The 15515-nt window shown below is 40.7% G+C and overlaps 1 pseudogene; it reads left to right on the top strand.

Annotated features, from left to right (window-relative positions):
* The first annotated feature begins 8497 nt into the window (after positions 1-8497).
* LOC137748024 (uncharacterized) lies at positions 8498-13820 on the top strand (annotated as a pseudogene).
* The last annotated feature ends 1695 nt before the right edge of the window (positions 13821-15515 follow it).

The raw sequence follows: 15515 nt of genomic DNA, 5'->3' as shown, positions 1-15515 counted from the left end.
AATCTGCAGCCCGAAAGAAAATGTGTAATCTCTCATTTTTGAGCTTAGCCCTGACAACTCTGAAAATCAAACTAGTACCTTCATCGTATAGATGTATATTGATCTAGTTAGAGCATTCAGCAAACCAGTCAATTGTGACATCCCACATCGCCCAGGGGAGTGATCCTTATATGTATATTCTCATCCCTACCTAGCACGAGGCCTTTTGGGAGCTCACTGGCTTCGGGTTCCGTAGGAACTCCGAAGTTAAGCGAGAAGGGGGCTAGAGCAATCCCATGATGGGTGACCCACTGGGAAGTTGCTCGTGAGTTCCCAAAAACAAAACCGTGAGGGAATGGTAAGCCCAAAGCAGACAATATCGTGCTACGGTGGTGGAGCGGACCCAGGAAGTGATCCGCCCCGGGCGGGGATGTGACAATTTGGTATCAGAGCCTAACCCTGGTCGCGAGTGTGCCGACGAGGACATCGGGCCCCTAAGGGGGGGTGGATTGTGACATCCCACATCGCCCAGGGGAGTGATCCTTATATGTATATTCTCATCCCTACCTAGCACGAGGCCTTTTGGGAGCTCACTGGCTTCGGGTTCCGTAGGAACTCCGAAGTTAAGCGAGAAGGGGGCTAGAGCAATCACATGATGGGTGGGTTCCGTAGGAACTCCGAAGTTAAGCAAGAAGGGGGCTAGAGCAATCCATGATGGGTGACCCACTGAGAAGTTGCTCGTGAGTTCCCAAAAACAAAACCGTGAGGGAATGGTAAGCCCAAAGCGGACAATATCGTGCTACGGTGGTGGAGCGGGCCAGGGAAGTGATCCGTCCCGGGCCGGGATGTGACATCAATGGTAGCCAAACAACTGAGACATTAACATTGGTAAGTGCAGGAGAAAGTCCATATAGCAATCCAGACAATCAGTTATGGCCTACTTATCAAGAATAACCATTTGCAAAGCTTTCAGATTGGGGGCAAAAATCTTGACTGAACTTCCGCTGCAATAACCCTTGTTAAGAACACTACTAACATACAAACACAGAGACAAGGTGTGAAGTGAATGGGGAGTACAGGTGCAATTTGGACGGGTTGGATGGTCAACGCAATCATAATTCAAACAATTCGGGTTTGGGTTTGACTCAGTTCATGCTGGTTTTGCCGGGTTCGTGTTTGCCAAACTTTGAGTTCGATTTTATAAAACCTTACTTTCATTTCTTTCTTTTTCTCCGTTTCCTTCTATGTTGTTAGTGGCCTTGACCTTTATTATATAGGCAAATGAATGGGTAATGACATCATTGCTTACACAGACATAATATCATTGTTTGCATATGCATGATATCATTACTTGCACATATATGATGTCATCCACTCAAGCCAAATAATGGACATCGATATTTACAACAATTTTATGAATTTGACTCTTTTTTATAAAATATTTAATATCACTAATAAAAGGAAATAATAATAATAATAGAAAGGAAAAAGGTTGGCAGTTTTAACTTCTCTCACTGGTCTTATTATCTTTCCCGCTTCGACTCATCATCTCGTCTGCTCTCACTTCTCAAATCTCAAAGCTCTCCATCTCCTCCGCTTCGACTCTTCGTCTCCTCCGCTCCTTAATGAAGGTCGAGGGGAGGCGAGAAGATCCTTCATTGAGGTATGATCTCAAAAACCCAAAACCCTAACTGCCAATCTTCCCTAAATTAATTATCTGATTATAAATTTTCTAAAAATTTATTAGTTGTTTGCTTCTGCATTACAACACTTCTGTAAAATTGTGTAATATTCATATCCTAAATCAGTCACAGTTCATATCCTGAACTTGAAGTAATCAAAAATATCCTGTCAGGGTGAAAATTTGGTGCTCTGAAATACTCTTAATCTTTGGTTTTTCACTTAACTGTTCAATTGGATGGATTATCAATTCTAAATACTTCATCAATTGTATTACCTTTCTGGCTTGTCGTTCCCTTGTCTGGAGGGTGAGCCTTGGTGCAATGTAAATGTTGTTTGTTTGTGATCTCGAGTCATGAAAGCAGCGTCTTTGCAAAACAAGGTAAGACTGCGTAGATAGACGTTCTCCCCAACTCTCGCAAAGCGGGGAGTTTTGATGTTTTGGGGTTGCCTTTTTTTTAGTATAAATTTGGTGAAGGTTGGTTGTGTCCTTTTAACGTTGCAGGTGAAACATATTCCTTGTAGCTGCACCGCCTCCGCTTCCAACGGTCCTATATCGAAAAGGAGTAGATCATCATGCTAAGCAAGAAGTTTCAGTCAAGTACGAGTCGTCGTCACGCTCACGGAGATTGTGGTGAGGGTATAACAGACAGATTCAGTAATCTTCCAGAAGAAGTTGCTCATCATGTTCCTTCCTTTCTCCATTTCAAAGACCTCGTGCAAGTTGGTACTGTGTCCAAAGGATGCTTAAAATTTTATCTATCAGTCCCCTCAGTGAATTTCGATGCTGTTGTAAAAACCAACCAGAAGCGCGTAGAGTTCATGAGTTCTTTGGATAGGTGATTCATCGCGGTCACAATAAGATGCAGCGCTTTTCCATTTGTTGGAAGTTCTTTAGTAGCCAAACTTTAATTAAGCACTCTGACGTGCGTTTTCGGATCTTCACGTGGATAAACGGTGCTGTAAGGTGCAACGTTGAGGAGCTGCAACTTGATTTCTCAGCAAAGGGTACCGTCACATTTGCGTTACCGTCTTGCACTTTGCGTTCTGTATCTTTACAGTCTCTATCAGTGCAATGTTTTAATATGATTCTTCGAGCACCCTCCTTATCTTTTTCGTGCAATCTCCTTTACTTGAAGTTGAGTTTTGTTCGCATAGTAGATGAGAGATTTTGCAAATGGATCTCATGTACCTGCAAATGCATTAAGGAAATCGAACTTTTTCACAGTAATGGGATAGAGAGTATCACCATTGAAAGCTTGTCTTTGGAATCATTTAAGCTGGCTTCGACTGTCCTCCTCCATCTTTGTTGGTATTCAAAGTTTACTAACTCAATACCAAAATATGTGGGTGATAAGTTTACAAACTCTATCACACCTCTCACTTTCACTCTCAATAAAATTGGACAAAGAAATAGAGAAAGGAGGGAAGCAACAAGCTTTGGTAAAACACTTGGACTTTGATATATGAAAGAAGTAGCAAGCTTGGTGATAACAAACACTTTGAAATATTAGAAGAGTTTACAACTCTTAAAGCTTACAAGCTGAAAATGAGAATGGAAATGGGATTTGGATGGGATGATTTAAGCTTAGCAAGATGGCCTATTTATACAAAACAGAAATTGATAAACAATGCAACAACACATGCAATGAATGGGGTGTTTAACATCTTTACACCCTTTAAAACACATGCAAGAACTTTGGACAGTCTAGCACACATATGCAGCTATCTTTCCAGCTTGCAATCAACACTCTTTCGGCTAATACACAGCAGCACACTGCTGTCTTCCTGCTAGCACATCACATGGCAGCACACTTGCTGTCTTTCATCACCATTTCAGCTAGCACATGGAGGAAACTTTAGTCTTTGTAGTTGCAGCATGTGTGGATACAACCTGTAAAGAAACTAACAGCTAGAAGCAACCTTTTACAGCTTGTTTTTATTTGAATTTCCAACACGCCCCCTCAAATCAAAACGCCTTCATGCCTAGCATTTCACGCAATAACCGGAATGATTCAACTGGTAGTGGTTTAGTGAAGATGTCAGCCACTTGTTCCTTTGTGTGACAATAGACAAGCTCAATTGTCTTTTGCTTCACATGGTCCCTTAGAAAGTGGAACCTGGTATCAATGTGCTTACTCCTTCCATGTTGGACTGGATTCCTAGCAAGCTTGATAGCTGAGATGTTATCCACATGAATCACAGTCGATTCCACTTGTGGATGACACACTGACTTCAACAGATTTCTTAACCAAATTGCCTCACACACGGTTGAGGCTACAGCAACGTACTCGGCTTCACACGATGACAAAGCAACAATTGATTGCTTCTTTGAAGTCCATGAGAAAGCTGTTGATCCTAGAAAAAACACATAGCCAGTTGTGCTTTTCCTTTCATCTTGGTCACCTCCCCAATCACTATCTAAATAACCAAATAATTTTGCATCTTCACCAAAATTATAAAATAGACCATAGTTTAGAGTACCTCTTATGTACCTCAAAATTCTCTTGGCGGCCAGCCAATGAGACTCCCTTGGTGTTTCCATGTATCGACTCACGAGTCCAACACCATAAACTATATCAGGTCTTGTGATTGTAAGGTACCTTAGGCTTCCAACCAAGCTTTTGTACACGGTTGAGTTTACAAACTCACCTTCTCCTTCCTTGGACAACGTCAATCCAGTTGCAACTGGAGTGTTGACAATATTACACTTGTCCATATTGAATTTCTCCAATATATCTCTCATGTACTTTTGTTGAGAGATGTAAATACCGTCACTTTCTTGCTTCACCTCTATGCCAAGAAAGTATGACATTAATCCATTGTCAGTCATCTCGAATTCACTAAACATGGATTGCTTGAACTCACAGAACATTGCTTCATTATTTCCTGTAAACAACAAGTCATCTACATAGAGACAACTAATTAAGAACTCCCCTTTTTCACCGTTCTTCATGTAAACTGAATGCTCGTATGGACATTTCTGAAATCCATTTTGGTGAAGGTAGTTGTCAATCCTTGAGTTCCAAGCTCGTGGTGCTTGCTTGAGGCCATACAAAGCCTTCTTCAAACGATACACCTTTTCTTCTTCTCCTTGTACTTGGAAGCCTTCCGGTTGTTCCACGTACACTTCTTCCTCAAGAACTCCATTAAGGAAGGCTGACTTGACATCTAATTGATAAATTTTCCATTTATGATGAGCGGCAAGAGAGATTAGCAATCTTACCGTGTCAAGTCTTGCAACTGGAGCATAGACTTCATCATAGTCCATTCCATACTTCTGTTTGTAGCCCTTTGCTACAAGCCTTGATTTGTACCGATCTACACTCCCATCTGCAGTGCGTTTGATCTTGTACACCCACTTAACACCAATAGCCTTCTGATTTGGTGGAAGCTTTGTCAACTCCCAAGTGTCATTCTTCTCGATGGCATGGATCTCTTCTTCCATGGCTTTCTTCCAACAATTTTCTTCCACAGCTTCATTGAATGAGAGAGGCTCATGGTCTGCATAGAAGCAGAAAAAATTGGTTTCTTCTTCTTCTTGTCCATAAATCTCTGTGAGACTCCTTAACCTCACTGGAGTTGAGGAGCCGCTTTCCTCACTAGATGTAGGACCACTCCTTGCAATTCTGTGCACTGGAGTTGTTGTGATTGTTTGAGCAGGCTGTTGCTCAATAGGTGGTACAACTTCTGGTTCTTCAAAATCAGTGGAGACGATCTTCTCTTTACTGACTTCTTTGTTGTTCCACTTCCATGTCTCTTCCTCACTGAAGATGACATCTTTACTAACCACTAGTTTGCCAGTTAGTGGGTTGTAGAGCTTGTATGCCTTGGACTCTTCACTATAGCCCACAAACACACACTTTTCACCTCTATCATCAAGTTTCCTCCTCTTGGCTTCTGGAACTTGAGCATATACAACACACCCAAAAATTCTTAGGTGTGTAACATTCGGCTTGTATCCACTCCAAGCCTCTTGTGGTGTCATCCTCTTGACACTCTTTGTTGGACATCGATTCAACAAATAAATCGAACAAGCTACAGCTTCTGCCCATAACTCTTTTGGCAAATTCTTCTCCTTAAGCATGGACCTTGTCATGTCAAGGATGGTTCGATTCTTTCTTTCGGCTATCCCATTTTGCTGTGGGGTATAGGCAGCAGTACGTTGATGCCTAATTCCTTGCTTCTTGCAGTATGCTTGGAAAGCATTGGAGGTGTACTCTCCACCTCTATCTGATCTCACAGCCACAAGCTTGTGGTTACTTTCAGCCTCTGTGAGTACCTTGAACTCCTTGAAAATTTTTAGGGCAGCTGACTTCTCCTTGAGAAAATAGACCCAAGTTTTTCTACTGAAATCATCAATGAAGGTAATAAAATACCTATTACCTCCATAAGACATGGGATCCAATAGACCACATATATCTGTGTGCACCAACTGCAGTGGTGCCTTTGCTCTCCATGTATCACCAACAGGGAACGATAGTCGTGCTTGCTTGCCAAGCACACAACCTTCACATACTTGGCGTGTGGCTTCAATCTGGGGTAAACCATGAACCATTCCTCCACTTGACAACAACTTTAGGCCATTGAAATGAAGATGGCCAAATCGAAGATGCCATTTCCATGACTCATCTTCCATCACACCGATGTTGCAACTCCCAATCTTTGTGTTCAACTTCAACGGGAACATTCGGTTCTTTGACATTTGAACACGTGCAATAAGTTTTCTCCTTGCATTTCTGAGAGTGAGAAACATATTCTCCATATGTATAATGTACCCTTTCTGGAGAAGTTGACCAATGCTTAGAATGTTGCTCTTCATACCTGGTATGTAGTAGGTATCGGAGATGTATTCTTCTTTACCATCCTTCTGGATGATCTTGATTTTCCCTTTGCCTTCAACTGGCAACTTTGAGGAGTCACCAAGACTTACAGATCCATAGGCCCCATCTTTTAATTCGGCAAAAAACTCCTTCTTTCCACACATGTGATTGCTTGCACCAGAGTCCAAATACCAAACATCTTGTTGGCTACTGGAATTATGGTGTGCTAGCAAGACTGTAAGTTCTTCATCAGTATTTCCACTTGATTCTGCCATGTTGACATGCTCACCATTTTTATGTGAACATTTATTGGCATAATGTCCATATTTCTTGCAATTGTGACATTGGATATGCGCCTTTCCTCGAGTAGATCTCCACTCTTGAGACTGACCTCGATTTTGTGCATAGCCTCGACCTCTTCCTCGAGCTCGTCCTCGACTACGGTTAGATGAACTCCCACGACGTGAGTTCCACTGCCCACGACCTCCATTTGGTTTGTCAATATTCAACTTTGACTCCAAAGCTTGCTCTAGCGTGTGGGGTTTGCATTCTTCTGAATGCGTTGCTCATGAACTAGGAGGGATCCTAGTAGCTCCTCTGCGCTCATCACCTCCAAATCCTTGGATTCCTCAATGGCAGTCAACACATGCTCAAACTTAGATGTGAGTGACCGGAGTATCTTCTCCACAACTCGTACTTTATCGAGTCTCTCGCCATTTCTCCTCATCTGATTTACTATCACAATGAGCCTTGAGTGATAGTCGGAGATGCTCTCCCCTTCATTCATGTGAGCAGTTTCAAAATCTGCTCGAAGTGACTGTAACCTCACTTTCTTGACTCGATCTACTCCTTTGTAGATTGTACTGAGTGTATCCCATACTTGCTTGCTCGTTGTTGCTTCTGCAACCTTCTCGAACATTGAATCTTCCAAACCCTGGTATAGAAGATACAGCGCCTTTTGGTCCTTCTTTCGTAAGTCCTTGAGAGTGTTCCTTTGATCCGCAGTATATAAGGCTTCTTGCTCGGCAGTGGGTACAACATACCCACTACTGACAACTTCCCATAGCTCCTGTGATCCAAATAATGCTTTGAATTAGATGCACCATCTTTCATAATTTTCTTTCTTCAATGTGGGAACTTGGAGTTGCAATAAATTGGACGCCATAGCTACTGCACTTGCCAGAATGGTATTCTAGCTCTGATACCAATTGTTGGTATTCAAAGTTTACTAACTCAATACCAAAATATGTGCGTGATAAGTTTACAAACTATATCACACCTCTCACTTTCACTCTCAATAAAATTGGACAAAGAAATAGAGAAAGGAGGGAAGCAACAAGCTTTGGTAAAACACTTGGACTTTGATATATGAAAGAAGTAGCAAGCTTGGTGATAACAAACACTTTGAAATATTAGAAGAGTTTACAACTCTTAAAGCTTACAAGCTGAAAATGAGAATGGAAATGGGATTTGGATGGGATGATTTAAGCTTAGCAAGATGGCCTATTTATACAAAACAGAAATTGATAAACAATGCAACAACACATGCAATGAATGGGGTGTTTAACATCTTTACACCCTTTAAAACACATGCAAGAACTTTGGACAGTCTAGCACACATATGCAGCTATCTTTCCAGCTTGCAATCAACACTCTTTCGGCTAATACACAGCAGCACACTGTTGTCTTCCTGCTAGCACATCACATGGCAGCACACTTGCTGTCTTTCATCACCATTTCAGCTAGCACATGGAGGAAACTTTAGTCTTTGTAGTTGCAGCATGTGTGGATACAACCTGTAAAGAAACTAACAGCTAGAAGCAACATTTTACAGCTTGTTTTTATTTGAATTTCCAACAATCTTAACCTATGTGGTCAAAAACTTGAAGCAATACGATTAGATTGGACATTTGGTACTTCATCTAAAAGCCGCTCGTTAAAAATCTGTGCCCTCCAATCTTAGAAAGTTGAGATGGGAAGGCAAATTGTTGATTAGCCAAAGTCTAGGAGAATTCATGAGTTTAGAAAAAGTTCAGATTTTTCTGAAGCCTGAGGTAAATGGCTATGACAATTTATACCAGGTTCTTAGCAGTGTGTGCAGGGCCAAAGTTCTTATTCTGAACGAAGAGACCATTGAGGTAAATGGACATAGCCTTTACAGTCTATAACCTTTTGGTCAAGCTCTAGTGTATGTAGTGACTTCAGAAACAAGAGTGTTTGAATGTGTGACCAATTAATGCTAATTAATCTGGATTTCTGGTGTTATTCTAAGTATGTATAGCATTTAATAGGATTCTTTTACTTTTTTTCTTCTGTCTTTGCTTTTGGCTTCTTCTCCTTTTTCTACTTAAGATTCTTCGCTTGAATATTTGCAGGTTCTGTTCACGGAAGGCTCCAGGCCAGCACCATTAGATGATATACGTTATTTGGGTATGCATTTGAGGTGCTTAAATAATGAACTAGTTCCAGCAGTGGTCTCTCTTCTTAGAGGAGTCCCTAATTTGAATACCTTGAATATAGAAAGTGGACGAGGCAGACGGGAAACCAATCCTATGGTAAGTGAAAAAGTTGGTGTTAACTCTCAATTCTCTCCTTTCCTCTTCCCCCCTCTCTTCTATTTCCTGATGCAATTTCTTCAATCGGGTGCATTGTAAATCATCATCAGTTTATAAAGTAGTTATCCATTTTTCCATATGATATTGTTTGGTAATGATTGCTGGTTTCCATGTGGCTTTTCAGTCATCTGCGTTTGATATGGGATACTGGAAATCGCAAAACCTTGAGTTTGTTTATCAGCTTGTGGCGGTAAGGATAAAGCTCTCTGATACATCAAATGAAATTGAGCTTGCAAGATATGTTCTTGAGTATGCCCAGAATTTGAAGAAAATGACCATACTTTGTTCAAGTTTCCAATAACCAAGTGATGTCCAAGGGAAGGTAAGCAAATGCAAGATGTTTTCGACGGCTTTTAGTGTGATTTAGTAAAGTGTTTGATGATGAAAAAAGGGAAATCATGCCTGATTTGCAAAATAAATTTTTGCTATTTGTAACCATAGTGTGGATGTTAATATTTACTATATTATTGGCTGTATTGTCGGATATTTTTTAATGCACCGAGTATTATTTTAAATCTATTAGTTCTATAGTACACAGAACAGAGTTGTCTTACAGTCTAGCATGTCCACAGATATTGTAGTAGGTAGAGATTAAGAAACAATCTGATTAGACAGAAACATAATACAGAAAGCTGCATTTTATTGACTTTGTCATATACATCAGAAGCAGGCTAGAACAGGCTAGTATAGATGACAGAATTAACCTATCATTTATGAGTGGTGAGACCAGACTTGATCTTCTCAATGGTACCAACTTCAGTCCTAAATGATTTGGCGAGGATCGCATCATCAATTCCAGTGGCAAACATCAACACTGGCACTGAAACTCTGTCAGCATGTCACTTCCAAATGCTGAAATGGCATAGGCTGGTAATTGAGCATCTGGGTTATACTGATAATGAACTAATCCCTTAGGAATCACAAATAGGTTTCCAACTCTAAGCTTTTGGGTGTATAGAATGTATTTCGTGTCCACGAACCCTACTTCCAAGGAACCACTAACAAGGAACAAAAGTTAGGCTGTGTTGTTTGGTGGAACTATAAAGTCGGAAAGAATGCCCGATCGCCGACTAGGACCCTTTTGGAAATGGTCAGGGCAAGTACTAGTATGATCACTAACTGAAGAACTAATCTCAAAGCCATGCATGGTAGATGAATACTAATTAGACCTGAAATTAGCTTGTGCTATAGAGCTGTTGGTATTCAGTTTCAAATTGCCAGTTTATTGTGTTGTAATTTACTATGTTGTTCCTCTGTTTTCTTCTTTTTGGCCTGATTGAAAACCACAAGGAGCCATTTGCTTGTATATGAGCTGTGTACACATCTAAACAATTAACTAGAAGATCAAGTTGACTGAATTTCTTAAGATGGTTGAAGTGAGAGGAGTTGCAAATCACAGAAGTTGACTTTGTATATTCTATTAGATTTTTCTTCGGGTCAACTATTCTTGTAGATTGTGATGGTATTGCTTCGCTAATCCGTGTTAGGATGGGGAGTGTTGTCTTTCTATTGCCAATTGATTTTGGGATGAAATTTCAACTTCGTAATAGTATTAGAACAGGGTTGTCATGTGTGACGTCTAATGGCCACACACTCTAGGTCACCCAATATGTTTTGTCCATGTGTTTGCCTTCAGTGTTGGCGTGTCACCACACGTTTAGGGTGTGTAAGGATGTAAAGTGCATGGAAAAGTGAAGAGACCTTGCATATACTTAAAGGAATTGGGCTACTCTCCTTATTGTCAATCTCGACTTCCTTTGTACTCTGTCTGAGTCCTTGGCTTATCCATCAGGGCAACCCTAGTTCCTCTTGCAACAAATCACCATTTGTTCAGAACTCGGTGCATCCTGAAAAGCAAGCACCTGTGGAAGTTGCACAGCGTCCACATTTGAACACATGTTTAGTTTCTGTAAAATCAAAATAAGACGGATTACAAGAAAACAATAAACAAATACCTACGTAGATGGGGATTTTAAAAGAGATTTTAATATCATCTCTAAATCAACCTAATCATCTATGATTTGCGGAACCTCTTTTTTGCCCTCCTTTTAAATGATGTAAATCAGAACTTTTTTGTTTGTTCTTTTTATCTTTTTAAAATTTTTAGTGGTTAACCTGCTATCTACATCCCATTAAGTTGTATTGCAGAATTCTTTTGATTCTCTTTGATAATTTTGATAGGTCTTTCAATTTTGTGAAGATTGCTTCGATTCCTCATGGTATGAGTTCAATTTTTTTTTTTTCCGTACGTATAAGAAGGATCGTCCCTAACATAGAATTCTGACTCCACCACTACTGATGTTTGCATTGTTTATCTTTTTCTTTGAAACGTTTTCACCAATTTTCATGGGGTGCATGGATGAATGGATGGAGAATATACTCTTTTTATCTTATCATTTTTCAGTTTGATTTTTACGATTATTAATTTACAATTTTATCATTATTAGAAACAATGTCTTCTCTTTCAATTTTTTTTTTTTTTTTTTATATAATTAGGGATTTATTGAAAGATTTGAACTCAAAAAAATAGAAGGAAATAGGCGTATCATATTTAAAAAAGAATCCTTGTTGCCCAAGTAATCAAATTTGTACATAATAAAGAGGCATATCATCAAATCCCCCCATACTCCGTGATATACTAAACCCTAATTCAATCATGAAACGAAGGCAAACCCTCTCCATTCTTAAAGCATGCCAAAACCAAAATGTCAACCTTTCACAAATCCTCAAAAGAACGGCTCCCACTACTCTTCTCGGCCCTCCAGAGATCAGAGTACTTTCCACGCCGCCGTTGTCGCCACCTCAGCCCCAACCGCCCTCTTCTAGCGATCCCTTCATTGACCTTATGGCTGCAAATTTCAGCCATACTACGATTCAATCGACGCGGCCAAGACCCCTAGTGGGCTTGATTGAGAATAACTAGCCCACCTTCTTGTCCTCCGGTAAACCTTGCCTTGATTTCTTCTTCCATGTCGTACCTGCCACGCCTGCCTCTTATGTGAATGAACAACTGCCACTGGCCTGGTCACACAATGCCCTAACCACCCTCAAGCCCATCTACAACCTTCGGGGCGTACGCGGCATTGGAAAATCCGACAAGGAGGGGTTCTACAAGGCGGCGTTTTGGCTCCACCAGAAGCACCCCAAAACCCTAGCGTGCAACGCCGCGTTTGTCGCCCAAATCGGCTTCTTTAAAGACCTTCCTGAGATTCTCTACCGCCTTGTAGAAGGCCAGGAGGTGAGGGAAAACTAGAAGGCTGAGTAGTTACAGAAAAAAAACAATTAGCAAGCGTAGCCCACAGCTATGAATGTGATGATACAGGTCCTAAACAAGGTAAAAGAGGTGAAGCTGGAAAAAAAAAAAAGAGCTGGCATGAAGCCTACAGAGGTTCGGGTGATGAAGGATTTAGAGAGGGGGAAATTGGAAAAGGCAAAAGCAAGCGCTTTGAGGAGAGAGAGGTTCATCGCCCAGACCAAGAAGGCTTTTGAAAGGTACCAAAGTGATCTAGATTATCGGTTTTTACACGAGCGAGTTTCGGATGTTTTTGCCAAGTGTTTGAATTACGATATTGCAAAATTGAAGTCCTCTAAAAAGAGTCCTCACTTCACTCTGGGGGCCAAGTGGTGCCTTTCCCTCGACTCCCCCTATGACCGCACCACATTGTTGTGCAAAAGCATTGCAAGGAATGTCTTCCCCAAAGAATTGTACACAGAATGTCAAACAATTGAGGATGAACATTACGCATACAGAGTGAGAGACCGGCTAAGGAATGAGGTTTTGGTGCCGTTGAGGAAGGCCCTGCAATTACCCGAGGTTTATATGAGCTCTAACCAGTGGAGCTCCCTTCCATACAATCGAGTGGCCTATGTGGCGATGACTCTTTACAAAGAGATCTTTTTGTTGCATGATAAAGTGAGGTTTGAGAAGTACTTGGAGGATGTAGAGGCAGGAACATCCAAGATTGCAGCAGTGGGTGCATTGCTTCCTCATCAGATCATACATTCTTTGGAGAAGGGAGATCTTGGTGGAAAAGTGGCTGAGCTCCAGTGGAAGAGAATGGTGGATGACATGTTAGAGCACGGGAAGATGAGGAATTGCATGGCTGTATGTGACGTATCGTCAAGTATGTCCGGAACACCCATGGATGTGTCGGTGGCTTTGGGGCTTCTGGTGTCTGAATTGAGTGAAGAGCCATGCAAGGGGAAGGTGATCACTTTCAGTGAGCGGCCTCAGCTGCATTTAATACAAGGCGATGACCTTCGGTCTAAGTGAGAGTTTGTGAGGAATATGGATTAGGGAATGAACACTAATTTTCAAAAAGTCTTTGATTTGCTTCTCGAAGTGGCTGTGAAAGGGAATTTGAGGCCAGAACATATGATAAAGAGGATTTTCGTATTTAGCGACATGGAGTTTGATATGGCTTCACAACATTATTCCATGTCTTTACCACATTATAAGTGGGAGACGGATTATGAGGCAATACAGAGGAAGTTTAAGGAGAAGGGGTATGGAGATGTGGTGCCACAGATAGTCTTTTGGAGTCTTAGACACTCAAGTTCTACGCCCGTGTTGGAGATGGAACCGGGGGTGGCGCTGGTGAGTGGCTTCTCCAAGAATATGCTCAAGTTGTTCATAGATAATGTCGGGGAAATTCGCCCAGACCATGTCATGGAAGCGGTCATTTCTGGCAGAGAGTACCAGAGTCTGGTTGTAGTGGATTGATTTGATAGTCATCATCAAATCTGTTTCTAGTTTTCTTTCCTTTTTCCTTGAAAATAAAATTCGATGTTAAAACTTTTACAGTTTACTTCATTTTTCAATTTCGTACCTGGGGAAAAGGAAAACCATATGTTTTTGCTCTCTGTGATTTCTGCGTATTCAGTTCCTAGCTATTTTTCTTTGAAATGAATCGAACTGATGTGGAAAGCATATTGCATGAGGTAAATTTCAGATGTTCTTATTCAGCAATGATCTAACACACGCACATGCATATACACAATCGTTATTGATTGTACCGATTTGATTGTTTGTTGGGAAATATATTGGACCATATGAGTTTAGAGTTAAAATCAAGGGCATCATTTCATTTAAAAAGCCGTTAAATTTGTTCTATGAAACTCAAAATTCGCTTCACATTGTCTTGTTTTTGTTTTTTGTGAAATCCCGTCCTGAAATTTATTGTATTTTATTCTTACTAGTAGTGAAATCATTAGAATGCCCCTGAGATGCCACATAGGTCTTCCACGTGGACCTCAATTTTCCTTTCACTTTTCCACTCTTATTTTACTTGTCACATCCCGGCCTGGGCCCCCATCACAACCCGGGCTCGACTCCACCGTAGCACGATATTGTCCACTTTGAGCCCCTACCACACCCTCACGGTTTTGTTTCTGGAAACTCACTCGAGAACTTCCCAGTGGATCACCCATCATGGGAGTGCTCTCGCGCGCTACTCGCTTAACTTCAGAGTTCCCATGGAACCCGAAACCAGTGAGCTCCCAAAAAGCCTTGTGCTAGGTAAGGATGAGAATATACATATAAAGCTTACAGGATCCACTCCTCTGGACAATGTGTAGTGTTACATTAATACTCTCAACAAAACATAAAATATAATCTCAAATGCATTAAATGTCTTTTTTTTTTTTTTTTTTTTTTGTGTATTAAAAAATGACATATGACTTACGATAAGGTAGAAAGATCCAATTGCAAAGATTAGTTGCTAGCATTTATCAATACTGATTTTACTAATTCCAACTTATATCTCTCATATTACATAATCCAACGAGTCACTCAAGTAAAATTTTGAATGAATGAACCAAATGGTATTATGGTAGGGACTGTTCCTCTTCCCAAAACAATGAGAAAAGAATTCTGCTTCCTCTCTAATTAATGGTTTGTCCAGAGCGAATAAAAAAAAAAAAAAAAAAGAGAAATATTAAGGGGATTATGTGGTATTGCATGTTTTTTATACAATATTTTATAATGTTGACATGAAAATTGAAATTAACTGTGAGATGACAACGAGTCTATGAAAAATTCTACTTTTTAGGAGTCCCATGGCATTTCCGAAGGAGAGAGGCTACCTCTCAGTTGACTCAGTTCTGTACATTCTTTTGGATTTATACCAAAGTTAATACATTTCCTATAAGAGTAAAGGAAGTTACCGGCTATCCACTTCAACTCACAACCACTTCACTATTACGTAGCTGCAGTAACAGTAAGTCAATGCCATGTATTCACACAAGTAACTCAAATATTCACGACTGGATGTTGCAGAATGCTACAAATTAACCCCAAGCTCCTGTTTGATGTCCTAATGATGTCACGCTATGGTACCTGGTCGGCACGCAACTTATTGCTTGTAGGGCACGATCCCAGTTCCTTTTCAAGTTGTACAGACGGCTGCTTCTCATCTCC

This window comes from Pyrus communis, chromosome 10, assembly GCF_963583255.1.
Source record: "Pyrus communis chromosome 10, drPyrComm1.1, whole genome shotgun sequence".
Taxonomy (NCBI): domain Eukaryota; kingdom Viridiplantae; phylum Streptophyta; class Magnoliopsida; order Rosales; family Rosaceae; genus Pyrus; species Pyrus communis.
The sequence above is the reverse complement of the archived record's forward strand: the minus strand, read 5'-3'. Positions and strand labels throughout refer to the sequence as shown.